This window comes from Patagioenas fasciata, chromosome 23, assembly GCF_037038585.1.
Source record: "Patagioenas fasciata isolate bPatFas1 chromosome 23, bPatFas1.hap1, whole genome shotgun sequence".
Taxonomy (NCBI): Eukaryota; Metazoa; Chordata; class Aves; order Columbiformes; family Columbidae; genus Patagioenas; species Patagioenas fasciata.
In genome coordinates this window covers 3,590,987-3,605,059 of record NC_092542.1, presented here as the reverse complement: position 1 = coordinate 3,605,059, position 14,073 = coordinate 3,590,987, and the positions used below count along the sequence as shown (strand labels likewise).

At 53.7% G+C, this 14,073-nt stretch overlaps 1 protein-coding gene across 11 annotated transcripts in view; it reads left to right on the top strand.

Annotated features, from left to right (window-relative positions):
• The window catches only part of CASZ1 (castor zinc finger 1), a 216,972-nt gene that overhangs the window by 154,914 nt on the left and 47,985 nt on the right, over positions 1-14,073 (top strand). The gene's annotated exons all lie outside the window — the stretch shown is intronic.

Genomic DNA, 14,073 nt, shown 5'->3' with positions numbered 1-14,073 from the left:
GGTTTCTGTGCAAACACTGGGCCCGGCAGTGACTCTAGTGTAACATAACCCTTTATACAATGTGGGAATGTTTAGACTGTAACAGAAACTTGTTATTTTAATGACAGTTAAAGGGGGAAAAAAAAGAAAGGAGGGAATGAAAAAGGGAAGCAAGTTTGTTGGGGAAATGGCTCATCTCAATCTCTCTGTCTGGCCTCTTTTCTCTTGGCTTTAATGATAGCGGGATGAGGAGGCTTTATGGCTTCTGTAGAAGCAAGTCTTGTTCCCAGAGACGCCCTACGCGAGGCAGTATGTGGTCCCCTCTGTTCTGCGGGGAAAGGCTAACAGCGGAGAGATGCTGATGGAAGCAGCATGGCTTGATTTTGCTGAGAGGCAGCAGCAGATGCCTAAAGCCAATTTGAGCTCAGTCTAATTATTCTGACCCACACAAGAGACTTTCCCCTTCTATTGAGAGCTTCTTCCACAGTTTGAGTTTTTCAGTAGCTATGCTGAAACAGATGCTGGCATGCCATAGATAAGAGGGTCCACATCCCATGGGAAAATGGACCTTCGAGCTAGAAAATTCTGCCTTATTTTGACTGGTCACCACTCAAAAGGAGGAACCATTATGGACACCTGAGAGAGGGAAAGCGGGGAGAGACAACCTGGCTCATGCTCTTGGCGGCGGGAGGACGGAGGATCCACAGGCACCCTTGATTTTGGATTGTGACAGTTGACATCTGTATTGCTTTGAGGTAGTGGAGGGTGCCTGTGCAGTGGCTGATGTCCCTGCATCACAACACTGAAGTCACCTCCAGGTTTGGCTTGGCTATATTTAGCACTCACTATAGACAAGACCATATAGAGTGATATATATGATCTGAAAACCTTCAACTCCTGCTGACCTCTCTGCTGCTACAGTGAAATCCCCAAAATCTGTACAGTCCGTGTGTGAGTGACACAGGACTGGGAGAAGGGGGAGTTTTCCCTGGCAGGTTTTGTGGTCCCTGGTCCCCTGGGCAGCACCGTGTTCTCTGCCAGCCGTGGGTGGTGGGACACAGGGACTGCGGGACGGGAGGTGTGAAGAGGGTACAGGGGTATGGATGGGGCACAAGGGGTTTGGCAGGAGATGCCAGGGAGGAGGCAGCTGGGATGGTGTTGGGAACTTTAGGAAAGGAGAGGGGAGAGGAGGAGCACGCTGGGGCTGGGTGGGGAGGGGGACACAGGAGGGCAGGAGGATGCGGGGTGTGAGGAGCGCTTGGGTGGAAGCAAAGCCTTCTGTGGCATCAAGAACCTTCCTCAGGTGCCAGCTCATTGCCAAGAATCCTGTTCCTCTGTGACTCTGCTGAATTTCTGACCAAAACAGGAGCCTGGGGGACTTGCACTCCGTAAAGCTTTTTGGTGAGGGTGACTGTAGAGGGGATGAAATCGTGGGCCTCCGGGGGCTGTGCTTTCCCAAGTGGGTGAGCACGCAGGGAGCAGGCCAGAACGGTTCACGCTCTCCTCGCCCACTGCCGGGGTTGTGATTGTTATTGATTGGGTTTGCTGTTCTCGGCACTTTGTGTTTTTCCAGCTGAGCATTGGCTTCCCCTTGATTTTATTTTATTTTATAATTATTACTTTTTTACTTCTGCTTTAGTTGAAATACCCACAAACATTGCACATGGGGCAGGTGTGTGGCCAGGGCGAGCCTGCACCGGGGCTGCGCACGGCTGGGACTGTGCAGGGTCTGTGTAAGGTACGAGTAACCTACAACCTGCTGTCAGTGGGGTTCAGTTCATAGGTCTGTGCTATCTCTGGAAGTGTGTCATACAGAACGGTGAAGAAATCTACTCCTGTAGAAAAAAAAGTCAAAGCTTCATGTTGAAGCAAATAATAGGAAAGTGCATGGGGACTTCCCATGCTTGGGCACGTGTATCTGGCTGGCGGGTAATAAGGTTCGACCTCAAGACAGAGGGCCAGTGGATCTGCCATCTGGAGAGAGAGTTGTGTCTCATGTCCAGCGTGTGGTTGTGATGCTCAGACCCCGCTGAGCCCCTCGTGTTGGGCTGTTCTCGCCCCAGCCCGGCGAGCTCCGGTCCCTCCTCCGCAGAGCCGTGCCCGGGGCCGGCGGCGGGAGCCGTCCCTTTAGGAATGGCATTTTCCAGGTTCCTGTGTGAGGCCGAACATGTCCCAGCTGCAAAAATAACCAGCCTATATACCCTGTGGAAACAGGAGCAGCAGCGACGCATCTGTCTGGTCTGGGCAGAGCCAGCTTGTAACTAATGCCCCAAAGGGGCACGGAGCGGCTGCGAGCTCCTTGTCAGTGTGCAGAACCCGAAATGAGAGCTTTGGGGAGCGCCGGCGGCCGGAGGGGTGAAGCTCTACAGCGGGCAGAGCAACAGATACCTCTGGGCCTCTTGTAGGACTGGTGGGTTCCAGCAAGACGTTAACATTGCCTGGCTGCTCCGGCCCAGCTGCAGGGCGTGTGGGCACCGCTGGGCACCCGCGGCCCCAAAAGCAGCACCGGCCTGTTCCCCGGCCCCCTCCTGCCTCCCCCGTGGCCGGTGGGGTCACTTTGGTTGGCAAGCACAAGCTGAGCTCAAGGATAGAGCCCCCTGGACGGAGCCAAGGAGCCGCTGTATAAAAAACGCTGAGGTTTTCCTTTTCTGTACAGCGCGTTTCCCTAAATTGCCTTTGACTGTGTGCATCGCTAATGAAAGTTTATGCCCTTGTTAGAAGGACAGGCAGGTCCGTTCCAGTTAGGGCTGGGTCTATCCTTCTGCCAACTGCCCTCCCCAGCACACACACACACACACACACTGTGCTCGCTCTCCCTGGTGAATAAGTGGAGGCTGTTATAAAAAAAAAAGGAGAGGAGGGGAAAAAAAATTTCCATATTTGTGTAAGTTGCTTTAAAAGCATTTTATCATGTCATAAAAAAAAAGGAAAGTACTCTCGGAAATTGATCCTGCACACGAGCCCATTGGACAGAAGGACGTCGGGATGTTAATGGCTATTTTGCTCCAGGGTGGCTTATTAAAAAATTTATACATAAATGCTTAAAATTGCATAAATTATTTAAAAAAAAAACATAGTAAGCAATTTGCAATCCTGATCCACTTTTCCTCTTTTTCTTTCCCTAGTCATCCTTTTCTTCCCTTCTTTTTTACAAGAAAAAGAAATTCCTAATTCCTTCCCTCTCTTCTCGCCCTTGTCCCCTCCCCGTCTGGAAATGCGATGCGTCCAAAATTGTGCTTGTATGTGTGTAAAAGAAATATAATCTTAAATGTGACCCGTCACTGGCCAGCGGAGCTACCTACGAGGGGGAAATAAATAAAAATTAAACAAAAAAGAGGAGAGAAGAAAAAAGAAAAGAAAGAAAGAAGTTTGGATATGATGAGTGTTTCTCGCAGGCGTGGAATGTCACCCACATATCCTGGAGATTGTACTGGGGAGGTTTATGATGGTTTCCCATTGATTTGTTTCCCCGACGCAGCTGCCGACCTCTATTGAGGGACAAACATAATCAGCACTGACGCAAATTAGATGGTTATTCGTTTTGAAAATTGACAGAAAAACAATAAAAAAGATGAAATGCTCCCAAATCAATAGATATAATGAAATTCAAATAATCCGAGAGATGAGGTCTCCATGGCAACTGATAATGTGGAAAAGAAAACAATTTAATAAAGGACAGACACACTTTGAAAACAGATTGGGCAAAGGGAAGGCGGGGGGGTGCGGGAGCGGGGGGGCCATGGGCTGGGGGGCGGTGGGAGGGGGCAGCGGGGGGACCCGGAGCCGCCTGCCTCTCCGGTTGGTTAGCGGTGCCGTGGTGAAGGATCACTGTCCATCCCAAGGACGCTTGCCATAATTAAGAGAGGCTTTCGGTCCAGAAAGTGCAGATTCAGGTTTTAATACACAAAATTATTTCAGGAGCACTGAATCGGAAAGTCGTTTGTTATGACCTTCCTGAGAGGCCTGGAGCAGGGCATGTTGGAGGCGCGGCGGCTGAGCCAGCTGAGTTATGGCATATTTGTGTTTTTATAGTGCGGAGGGGAGGGGGGAAGGGGGGAAGAAGGTTAAACAGTATTTACAGCTCAGTTGTTTTCAGAAAGGAAAGAGAAATAGAGTTCATGAAAAGATGCGAGTGGAAGAGAGAGAGGGAGCGGGAGAGATCCCCTGCCCGGCACACACACTCCGCCGGGACGCCGGCTCCATGCGACACTCACCGGTGCTCTTTTTGCCTTAAGGTGTGAGGTGCAGATGGGCTGGGGGCAAAGAGGGGCTCTGGTGGGATGGGGAGTGTGTCTGTCCCTGCTGCCGAGTCTGCGCAGCGTCCGGCTGGGAGCCCACTCTCCTCTCACTCCAAGCTGCAGAATAAACCTCTCCCGGCGTGCGGGCTCGTGCTGCGAGCGTGTGCGAGTGTGAGTGCGCGCAGGGCGCTCTGCGCTCGCACGGGCGGCCGCGTGTGCGGCTGCTGCTGGGCTGTGCATCCGTGGGCGCTCCCGGCGTGTGCGGGGCTGAGCAGAGCTGGGTGCGTGCGGGTGCGCGCCCCCGGGGGGGCGCAGAGGCTGCGTGTCTGTCTGTGCATTGCGGATGTAATGCTTGTGCGGTCGCAGGTCCATAGACGTTTGCGTGCGTTAGCGTGTGTTCTGCGTGCGCACCGTTTCACGAGCACACGCACGGGCATGCGGTTGCGTGTGTTTGCGTGCTGGGTCGTGTGTGTCTCTGCATGTGATAGTGCACCTGCACGGCCACGTTTTTGTACACGTGTGTGTTCCCACTGATGGGTGTTTGCAATTAGCGATAGTGCTAGCACATGGATGGGCTCATGAGGACAAGAGGGATAAGAAGATGAACCCTAATGACCAGCAGAAAGAGCAGCAAAAGGCAAGACAGAGAATTAGCGTCGGTGTGAGCGCTGGGAAGCGTGGGGTGAGTGCCCACCAGCTCAGCCGCTGCGGTTTGTGTCCCACGCTGCTCTGACAGGAGTGCTGAGTTAACAAGCTCGGGGATGACCCGCTGCTTTCACACCAGAGCTTGGCTCTCGTCTGGCCAGACCGTGAGCTGCTTCCACACAAACAGGATGCACACGCGTTTCTCCTAACCACGTTGCACAGCATTTGCGGGTGTTTGGTATCTCCGAGACCGAAGTGCCCCTGAACTCCCCGCGCTGCGTGCGATGGGTGCCTGCTCTGGGGCTTCACAAAGGACTCCCAGCCCCACTTGGGGATCATGAAAACCTTTAAGGGATCTGAGTTCCCCTTTTCATGCCAAGTCCAGAGCACGTTACCTGCTCGCATTCAGCTCAGGCAGCAACTGCGGACTGTGGGGCGGACATAACACAAGCAGGGAGACCAAGGTGCTCTAGTTTGCTGTCTCACATGCAGCTCTTGCTGAGGTCTCACCTCCTGCGGGCTAACACACTGAATTTCCTTTGCAGGACTAGAAAGACCACAATAATGAACTTTTTCTGGCCCTGTGTTTCTTAGTGATGCAACAAGCATTCATGGCTCCCAACTCCCATTTATGCTCCTGACTTCCCACTGCAATTAATTCGGAGCCCGCGTTCTTTGTTGGGTCTGAGCTTAATAGCGCTGAAAGGGATCGCTGCTCGCTCTTAAGCTGCGTAACAACTACCAGCAGGGTTTGGAGGGACCCTTTTTGAGGAGGTGGTTCACTTAACCCCTGCTCTTGCTTAGGAATGACTCTGAGCCCAGCCTGAAGCCAGGGAGCTGCTCTCCACTGATTTGGGCCACGGTGGGTTTGGATTCTCTGTGAAGTAACTCATTAAAGACAGTCACCAAGAGAGACGGATGAAACTTGGAGCAATTCCCTTCTGAATCTGCATCCTTCAAGAGATCTGTTTTCTTTCCCAGGTCCTTTCTATTCCCTCAGCGTCAGGTACTTGCAGCTAAGCCTGGTTCCCTCCCTCCCACCTCCATGTTTCACTGCACCCCCTGCCCTGCCTCTTTTGGCATTCACAAAGGGCTCTGTGCAGTGTTTCGAAGGGGCTCGCATCTTGATCTTTTCTTTGTTCCTTGGGAGCTGACTCCCGTACGGGCTGGCCAGCCCTGCTCCACAGGCTTCCCCAGCCCTCTGTGCTCTCCATGATCCCTTTCCTCCCAGCACACCTGGAGAGGTGAAGTTAGGCACCGTGTTTGCATTTAGTTGCCCTGACAACACATCTGGCTTCATAGGGAGTATTCCAAGGGCCACTGGGACCTGATGGTGGCGAGCTATTACTCTTCACTCTCCCTTTTGCGTCTTTCCCCTTCGTTTTCTTCACAACCTGTGGGGAGATTGATGGCGGGATTGTGATGTAGATGTTAGCAGTTCTGCTTGATTTATAGAGTTACTTAGGCTGAGTGAGGCCACTTAGGCTCTTCTGGATAGTAAACCTTTTAACTGGACTAAAAAATTAATAATAAATAAATAAATAAGGCAAGGAGGAGAAACTGGATCAGAAAAGCTGATCCTCTTGGCTCTATGTTATCTGAAAGAAAGACTCTGAAGACAGAAGGCTCCCAGGGAGCAGCTTCTCAGCCTGGGGAGCAGCGAGACCCTGCTCTCTGTGTTAGGCTGGAGCTCTGAGGCTGGCTTTTCATGGGACCAAGAGAAGGAAACTGTCAAAGACCCTGCACTGACAGATGAACTAGAAAGTCGGCGGCAGCACACAAGGGACTTTAGAGCTTCAAACTGTCCTGAATCAGTGCTTTTCCTCTGCTGTTAGTTAAACTGTAGTAGCTCCTAAAATTGCAGACAAGATACTGGGCCCGCTAAGCTAGGCAAGACATGGTTGCCCAGATGGCTGACCATCTGAAGGACCCAGCAGGCAAGGGCAGAAGAGTGAGCCTGCGTGATGTTACCTGCCCAAAGAGAATGAACAGATCAGTAGCAGAACAGGGAGCAGAACCAGAGTTCCTGACTCACTTTATTTGCTTTTTCCCACTCTTCTTTCCACTCTGCTCCTCCTGTTAATGCTGGAGATGCCCTGTGTTAGTTGTGTGCAGAAAGCTGGGCTTATTTGTTGTCCTTTGGAGGTTCAGGGTACCTGAGTGCAGAGCGAGGCGAAGGGAAGAGGCAGAGCAAGCAGCTTTGCCTCGGCACTCAGGGGAGCAGCAGAGCCTTGGTGGCTCTCAGAGTAAAGGAGGCTGGGGGTAGACAAGATCAAAGCACATTTAGGATCATTTTTGAGATCTGCTCAGGAAAAGGTTCAGACGTGCGTTACTAAAGAGCTGTGAAGAAGGATTAGTCCCGTCCTTGCTCACAGTCGAAGCACTTTCCCCACCAGCTGTGCCAAACCCCTGTGAAGAGCCGCTGGAGCGGCAGCGGAGCCGGTCAGCGGCAGGTGAGACGGCAGCGCTGCAGAGGACACCGGCGCCGTGCAGGGCGGTGGAGGCTGTCACAGCTCAGCCGTTCGGGGGAGAAGGTCCCCGAGTGGGTGAGGACGGGGTCCACGCCGGCCGGGGCGGGCAGTGCAGGTCTCTGCAGGGGGAGAGGCCGGTGCGGCAGGCGCAGGGCTCAGCGTTAGCAGGTGTCCGTGCTGCTCTGCTGCCCGCAGCCGGGGACTCTGCGGAGGACTCTGGAGGACTCTGAACAGCAGCCCATTGCACCATTGCAGCAGGAGCGGCTGTGCTTGGGCTGTGCTTGGGCCAGCTCACTCCTAGTGTGAGGTCTGTGCTGCCTTTCTCTCCCTGGCCAGTGATATATGGCATAAATTAGGCCTCTGAAGGGGGATACTGCATCCTTAAGAAGAAATATGTCCTCATTTTTCTTAAACACCGTTTGCACTGAGTGAAATGTTTAGAAGGGACGCTGAGGGATAACTTTATTTCTTACTAGGGAGTTCAGAGCCGTTCAGTTAAACCCATAAAACACTGGGAGTAGGGAAGCTGACAGCCTGCCCGTGCATTAGAAAAGCCATTACTCATCTAGGGGAAATTCACCCCATGCTGGAGCCTCACGTTACCAATGGGGTGGTCCAGGGTAGGACACAGGATCATCTCCCTTGGCCATCTATGGGGTCAGTAGGATGCTCAGAGGTGAAGACTCAGTAACAATCACCGCGGTGACAGAGTGCTGATACGGAGATCTCGACGCGCTGAGTAAATACAGCTGGGTTCAGCTGGGTGCATAATCATCCTCATTCCTCCTCCTCTGCATGGGGAAACTAAGGCACAGAAAGCCGAGGAAGCTGACAGTTACACCGTGATTGGAAACCAGGCTGGGAGCCAGCACTCCCGGCTTTTAACCCCCAGCTTAAATCACTAAAAGCAAATTCACTTCCAGAGCAAGGAGTGAAAGTCGGGAGCCCTGACCCCCTGCTCTGTTTCTGCTGCAAAGGTGGAGACGGGAGCCCCAGTGCCACCTTCATTGCTCCGACCTTCAGCCCTTTCTTCCCAATGGGATTTAGAAAATCCACTGGAAGGCGAAGACAAGGTCTTGTAGGTGGTAGTAATGGGAATTCCTGTCTTGGCTGATGGCTGGTGGTGCGGTGGGAAGCGTTACAGGTGTGGCTGGGTGGGCTTCTGCTCTGGCACAGGCACCGTGAGGCTGTCGCTGTCCCCCCATGGCTGGTTGTCCCAGGGGACGGGGTCACCGGCACCCAGCATCATGCCAGACAAGGCATCGGTCACCGCGAGGGTGGTGACTTTCTATTTGGTATTTTATTTTGGAGGCTTGACACCAAAAGATTAAATATTTGTTTGAAATGAGAAACAGTTCTCAAATGAATTTGGAGAGCCTGGGAATTAATGTCAGTCCCCCCCTCCCCTCCCTAAACACCCCTCCTCCCCGTCAGCTCAGCCCCCCCCTTTCAATTTCTGAAGCCTGCTGATTTGAATATTTATAAATATCAGTAAATTATTTATTGTAGCAATCTGCTGTGCCATTTCACCAATCGCCGTTAACACTTTAGGGCTCGCTCTTCAGGAGGACGCGACTGGAGAAAACGGGCACCTGGGGGCTGGGACCGTGTTCGGGGGGGCCTCCATGTCTGGGCAAAGCCTCTTCACGCAGTACAAGAAGAGCTGGGGCTGTCTGCAGGAGAGGATGGGGACCCTCTGTGCCCGGTACGAGGGGACACAGCAGGGGGACACTGGGGGAGGACATGGCTGGAAAGGGAGGGCTGCCTGGCGCACGGCGCCGTGTGCTGCATCACCCTTGCAGGCTTTGCCCTGCAGCGCAGGGACCTCGCTCAGGCTTTGAGCTCAGCATTAGCCCTCTGTGCTTGTAGTTTCTGTTCCCTGAAGGAGGAAAATTCCTCTCAGCTTCTCCGGTCCCATTCCCTCCCTTCATGATAACGTTTCTGCAGTGAGAATGCACACCATTCAGAGATGATGTGGCTATTCTCTGTTTGGGGAAAGGGATACTCATGAGCTCTTTTCCTGGAGAAACCCCAGCAGCAGCAGGACCAGAGAAGCCAAATGGGAAGCAGGAGCAACCCAGCTGACCAGCAGTCCCAGTTCAGGGCACCAGCATCTCCAGAGCCCCATTGCTCCCTGTTCCTCTCAGGGGTTCACTGCCCAGTGCTGATTTCTGTATGCTGAGGAAAGGGAAGCAGGACAGGCTCACTGGAGGGAACTGGTACTGATCTCTGCCCCTTTGGGCCAGGGTTGAACCAGGCTCCAGGAGCTGGAAATGAGGAGCAAAGTGGCCTCTTGTGCTGCTGGAGATGCTGGTGTGGCAGGCAGGTCAGGCAGTGCTGAATGCAGGCTGCGCTCTGACAAGCGCTGGCCACGGGGACCAGAGCGGAGTCCCCAGCTTTTCCTCTGCGGTTTATGGACGGGCTGTGCAGGGAGAGCCCTCGCGGCCCTGGGAAAGCAGGGAGTGTAGTTGGCAATGCTTCCGTAAGGACGCCCTGGCTACTCGCTCCGTCTCTCCTCCCACGTCTTTGATTCTCCTTCCCCTCCGTGCCCGGCGCTGAGCTGGAGCCTGTCAGGTCCAGCTCTCGCACCCAGGGCTTTCCCCGGCTTCACGCAGACGCACATGGGTCGGATCCATGCTCGCAGGGCAGAGGAGGTTGTTAAAGAGCCTTTGTGAACTCCCCAAGGTCAGCCAGAAGAGACAGCATCCACTAATCCAAGGTCATTTCCTGGGCTGAAAGCAATAAAATGTTTTATTGATAAACTGAAGAGGGGAAAATATACACACTAAATCCACTCTCACACGTTGTGGGCCATGCCTGGGCTCTTGCTGCCTTTGCCCTGGCCCTGCCTGGGATAATGCGCGAGTCATCGTGCTGGAGGGGAAATGTTTTCTGGAAGGGGCTGAGCGTTTGGCGGCTTTCCCTGCCTCCTCGGGGCGTGTGGCTGGGCACTGCCAGGGCATTGCTCCGGGGAAGCGTGTTCCCAGTGCCCCAGCGGCCTTCTGCTGCCAAGGTTTGGCTCCGTCTTAGGGACACCAGCTCACGTGTGAAGCATCCTCGCCCCCACCCCAGCAAGCCGTGCTGCCCGCTTCGCTCGGGGCTCCTGGGCAGGCTGGAGTCTCTCCAGTCAACCTTGCACCATAGTGGTTAAAAAAAGAAAAGGCCTGTGAAGCATGTCGGTCCTCCTTCCCTCCCCCTCCCCGCCCCAAATAATACTGTTAATAATTAATCGAATGAGAGCTTGCAGCTCCTGGAAAGCTGGCGCTGGGACCTCCCTCCTGAACGGAGCTGCTCAGCTGGGCTTAAAACTCTTCAATAGGAATACGAAAGCTCCATCTGTTCAACGTACCCATCCCTCTGAAGTGACAGCGTGCTGCCCCTCCCCAGCCAGCACCCCTGTCCCTCCCGCCCCCCTCCGCCCCTGCCCAGCCGGCGGGACCCCCGCTGCACCCCCAGCTCTTCTCACCACTTTTTCACAGCCAAATCCCTTTCTCCCCTCTACAAGGGTGCATTTCTCTGTTGACCCCAAGCCAAAACCAGACTTCAGCTCTCTTTCCGTTTCCCTGAGGTCCCAGACTTTCCCATCGCAGCCCAGTTTGCCTCTCAGCCAGGATGCCCGATTCGGTCCGCGCTGCAAAGCCCTTCGCTCCTGCACGCTGTGCCCCTTGTAGCCCCTCTTGTCCCTTGGGGGATGCAGAGCTAAGCTGCGCCCACCTTGGCAGCACCAAACTGTGGTTCAAGGGTGAGAAACTGTTGCTTTGGGGACTACGTGGAGGGACAGAGCCCAGAGCTGCACGCAGGGGGACCGGAGGAAAGTGCAGCAACCTGGTCTTGTCAGCAGCAAGTTCAAGGGGTGACAAGGCAGCAAAATGGTGCGGTGGGTTTTGTCCTCCTTGCAAGGCCTGGTTGCGGCAAGCTGTGCTTTTCCTTCAAAGGGAGGTTTGCTCTCGGGGCTCGGTGCGGAGCGGAGGGAGCCGGTGTCTCCTCGCAGGGTGTGGGGAGGGGGCAAGCGGAGTAAACTCCCGGTGGCATTGTTTTCAGAGGAAGTGTTCAGTGTAAATAGAGCATGTGGGAGAGTTTGTCCTGGGCAGAGATGAAAAGTCTGTGTGACAAGCTCAGGTTATAAACGGCTTCCTCAGATTGATGTGAAATCAAAACATTTCTATTTAGACGAAGAAAATGAAGGGGGATGTTTACTTAGTATGGAATCTTTAAACAGTGCGATGGAGACGCAGGGTGATTTGGGGTGGGGAGCTCGGCCTGGGGGGAGGGAGCCTCTGCCTGGCTTTGGGGGTCCCTCTGCCTGGTGATCCCGACTTGGGGCAGGCACGAGGGTCCCTCGCTTAGCAGCTCAATTCCTCTGCTGAGGATGCTCTGGTCCCCTGCAGTCTGATGCCCACCTTCTGTGCTTCTTTGGGAGAAGGGTGCCCTTCAACTTTCAAAGCTGACAGCCTGAAAAGGGGGAACAGAAATGTTGATATAGGTAATGCCCAACCCCTTCCATAGACAAGGAAATAAGTTAATGGAAAGATAAAATGATGTGTCCAGGTTTGCTCAGAGTTGATTGCAAAGCTGGCAGAAGACACGGGGAGTTCAGATTTCTTGTGGCCATACATGCACAGGATGGAGATACACAAGAGTCCTGATGCTGCAGGGCAGATCCCATCTCAGGAAGGTCTCTGGGAGGGTCAGGTTGATAGATCAGGGAAAAGGTACGTGCTCAGAACTTGCTTTGTTTTTAGCTTAAACTTTAGGAAAAGATTTTCGAAATGTTAAAGAGCAGCATTGCTCTGCTCAAGAAAATCCCAAACGCAAGGAGAAGGGACAGGAAAGATGCAGAGGGGAAGGGCAGGAGCTGGGGGGCAGAAGCTGGGGGGGCAGAAGGGTGAAGCTGGGGGGGCAGAAGGGCAAAGCCAGGGGGTGTGAGATGGCAGGGGGCAGGAGCAGGAGTGGAAGACAAGTTGCAGGCTCCCTGGATGGAGTTGCTGCGTACGCGGCAAGTGCAGCCTCGGAACGTCTGTTCTTCTCTTCCTTTGAATAAATATTTATATATTCATTTGCCGGCTGGTGCACGCACTTGGCTGTTCACCTCCAGACCAGAATAATGGGACCTGCCCTCGCTGCAGAAAGGGGGGAGGCCAGCGGGGGTTTGGGCTGCCGCGCGTCTGCCTCCCCGTTATCTCCAGCTGCGAGCCGTGCTGATCTCACCGGTTCAGCGGGGCTGGGGATCGTGAGAACGCGGACGGGGAATGACCAGGAGCAACCAGGCAGCGTTGGGGAGAGCGGCGCGGGTGATTCAGCGCTGACCCAGTGCCCCGGCCGCGGGCAGGCCCCGCGCGGCGCGGGAGGCACCGTCCCAAGCACCTGCGGCCGTCGGGGCTGGCCCTGCGCCGAGCGGGAGCCGTAGGTGTCCTGGCCAGGCTCCAGTTGAGCTCATGGCAGCCTCCCGAGATTCCCGCTCTGGTACCAGTTGTGCATAGGATTGGCCTTCACTTTCTGCCCTAAATAGAGTGGGAATGTGACTGGAAGGGAAGGTGCCAGCACACGGAGACTGCTGCAGCTTCATGGGCGTCTGTGCCCGTCTGTACGCGCGAGGACTGTGTGTGTGCGGTGGGGGAACGTGTGAAAGGGAGATGCGTGGGGAAGCGTACAGGAATGTGTTTTGGGGAGACGGGTCTTTTTAACCCGTATGTGTGTGACTGCATTTACGGAGCGTGCCAGCGCACACACAGCTCCTGAGCAGCTCTCCTTCCTAGATGGGGAGGTACGTGTTGGGGAGAAATGTGTGCTTTGCCTTCATGAAAGCGTAATTCCACAGAGGTGTTAGTGCTGGGGGGACGTGTGTTTGGAAAGTGGAGGGGTACATTTTGCCTCCATTTGTGTGTGGGGCTGATATATTTGTCATGGGGTTATTTTTCTTGCAGTCCTCGACAGGGAAGTGTCTGAAGCTGTCAGGAGTTTACGCTAAGCAGCCACTCTCTGGCTCTCGGACAGCAGGTCTAAAGTTTCAGTCTGTTTGTATTGGGCTGTCATGTTACAGGATTAGGGGCTGTCACGATGGCTTCTGGATGCATTGTAGGGGGTCTGATTAATCTCACCGTGCTTCTGTGGAGCAGCACCTCTGTGCTGGTGACAGGGAGGTGTGGGCTGAGCTGCCACCAGGGAGGAACCGTCCTCACCATTTGAGGTCTGGAGATGGTTTCAGTTTGCTCTCCATGTGACAGGCCCTGTTCAACATGACATAAAGTCCAAGATCACATTTTGGAGGGATCTCCAGCAATGTCCCCACAGTAACTGCGGTGGCACGTGTCCGGCAGCTGTTGTATCAGGTTATTTTCCCGAGCGCTGGAGCACAGAGCAGGGTCTCCGGGGGAAGAGCCAGGCTGGGGACAGGTTTCTTACCTTGGGACCTTGAAACCTTCTTAGTCTGGGTGTCTCTCAGAGGTATCATGAATAAAGAGGGAAATAAGACAATGCAGCTGCTTTAGAGTAATTTTTTTTGGTTTTATTTGTGATTGAATCTTGTTAATTTTTGGTGCGATAATTATGCAAGTGACTCTGATAGGGACTGTTGAAGATTCTCTGTGACCTTGAAGTTAAGACCTTACCTTCTTCCTTTCTCCCCCCACTTTCTCTTACCCCTCCTTTACTAGCTGTCACATATGAATAAACTACATTAAAATAACAAACCCACACTAATTAGTTGATTGTGCTGGGAAGTGTGAGAGCAGAATTTCCTG